We start from the raw sequence: 2,576 nt of genomic DNA, 5'->3' as shown, positions 1-2,576 counted from the left end.
TAAAACAATGTTGATGTTCTGGTAAAAGAAACCTAAATTGATTAAATTATGAAATAAACTTCTTTTGAGAATCTTTCTAAACAGAACAAGTGATGGGGTTTGTCTGTTCTTTAGGTACAAATTCCCATAAAAACTATGGCTTTAGTCACACTGTGATTTAAGGAGCTGAAAATGAAAGGCTCTGCTTCACAGATACTGTAGCATGATAAAATCTAGAATTACCAAACTTCTTGGCAGGAGCAGGGAGGTGATGCCAATACTGATGGAGAGGTCTTAGTAAAAAGCACCTCAGCGTTGCTGATTCTGAGTTTGATGTGAGCTCAAGGCAAGAAAAGATGTGGATGAAAGTATAAAAATGGAGATGGATGTTTTTTGCCATAGAGGGCTGTGAGGACTACAAGCGTAATGATCGATGAAGCAAAGGCCCACGAGTGAACTCCGGATTCTGCTCTATCTCTGATCCTTCGTGTTGCTTTTTATGAAGCTGATGTCTATATTTCAAGCCTCATAAAGTTCATCTTTCCTCCATCCCCTACTCTCTGTCTCTGCCTTTAAATTTCTCTCCTCTCGGTTGGGTCATTCCATCCTCTCTCCCTCATGCTGGTGAGCCTTTCCAGTGTGAAAGCATAAAACTATAAATCAACACCAGATTGAGACTTAAGTGAGGGAAAAATGCCTCTGACTTGACCTCCTGTGAGCTGCCATTCTCAGCGTGAATACATCATTCAGAATGACCTCTGTGTTTGTTTTTGTGCAGCCTGGCTTCTCAAAGCTACTCTTTCATAGAAGGTTATGTGTTAGACGGGAAAGGGAACAAGCTACCACTAGTGTAGCGATAACGTCACATATGGTGGTCTATAATACTGAGGGGCTATCAGTGCTGTCGCCAAGGTGGGCTGCCGTGGATGACTTGCAGAATTTCAGCCCCCAAATACTTGCGCTAATAGATCTCAGTGAGAGAGTGTATTTACACAGAGAAATAACAGGGAAGCCCATGCAGTAGTGTCCGGTAACCAGTGCCAACATGTGGGGATATTAATAGCAGGGTGGGCAGGTGATAGCATTCTGAGAACAGATGGAGCCTTTGATATTCTCCCCTCAGATCTCTATTTAAAAGACAAAAGCAAAATGAAAGCACAAGACCAAGAGGACAGGTGTGGTAAAAGGGACATGCAGCATGCGTGTGTCCAGACAAAACGAGGCACCGAGAGGCACCGGTCTTCTCTATTATTGGGAATTCCATTGGCTGTTGGTGCAGCAGATAAATGGGGTTGGTGTGCTGCTCCGTTACATACACCAATGCCTGAAATACAGAGGATTACTGTGTCTGCAGAAATATACCGCAAAGCATGTGCCACTCTCCAGCACATTCTGACATAGGCTTGCAGCATGCTCATTATAGGGCCTGGTTTGTCTTGGTGTTTATGTGTTAACACCACATATGAACACCCAGTCCTGGAGCCACACTTCAAACCCTACTACAGCTAATAACAAAATAAAAAAAATCCCACGCTGGTAGTTTATATTGTAGCATTTATACGCATGTAAGGTATGCTAACATTGGTTTAGTAGTTATATTTCATGCAATTTCATCAATGCATTTATTAATTATGTTATTTTTATTATTTTAAATTTTTAACATACAAACTGTCACTGGCAACACATCTGGAATTAGGAGAAGGGTTTGGGCTAGATTAATCTTCTGAAGTAAACCTACCCTGACTAAATATTTTGGAGACTTGTAAAATGTAAGTAGTTTTTCATGTGATGTACATCAGAATTGTTATTTTCTTTGTTTTCTTTTACAAATTCTGGTTGAGTCAGGTTTAGAGTCAGCATCGATGAAAATTATCGCCCCTTTATAGTGGCATCTTTGAGTCTGCTAAAGCCCAAATTAACTAAATTTCACCATAGGATGATGGGTGTGTCCATGTCTGCAACAGAGTGTAACCCTGTTAACTTTCTGGTATCCAAGTCCTTACAGTGGAAACCTAGCCATTTATTTTGGTTGAAGCCAAAACTGTTTGGGGGGTTTTTTCCGGCTGTTTTTGATTTCTGTGTGTCAAATTATTGTCTTTGTTTCTATAATGAGAAAACTTGGAAAGCAATTATATAAACACAAAAATTGCATATTGTAATTGCCTATGAATGGAGCTAGGGTTGGGGTTATCTAGACCATAGACCTTATTTAGTCCTAACTTATAACCCTAATCGTAGGCTTGCAAAGTAGGCTATATGAATTTGGGGTTTTGAAAGCTTTTCTCCCAAATGTTGGCAACTGGGACCTTAAATACTTTAAGTAACAAACACAGTAAAAGTTTAAAATTCTACAAATCTAAAAAGAACACCATAAAATCCATATGGTTTGTCAGTTACTGGCCCTTTAAGTACTAGTATGGCTATAATTTAAAAAGACTGGGACATATGCATTGTGTGTTTTTTGATGAGGCAATGCATTGGAAACTGTACTTATTTTAAGTAACAGTTAACAGTTACAATTGTCTTCCTCTACATGTACAGCAAGGAATTCGCAACCTCTAGCAATGTGGTTCAAGAAAATCAGACACCCCTGTGCT

This window comes from Pelmatolapia mariae, linkage group LG3_W (genome assembly GCF_036321145.2).
Source record: "Pelmatolapia mariae isolate MD_Pm_ZW linkage group LG3_W, Pm_UMD_F_2, whole genome shotgun sequence".
In the NCBI taxonomy this organism is placed as follows: Eukaryota; Metazoa; Chordata; class Actinopteri; order Cichliformes; family Cichlidae; genus Pelmatolapia; species Pelmatolapia mariae.
This window is presented reverse-complemented; position numbering follows the sequence as displayed.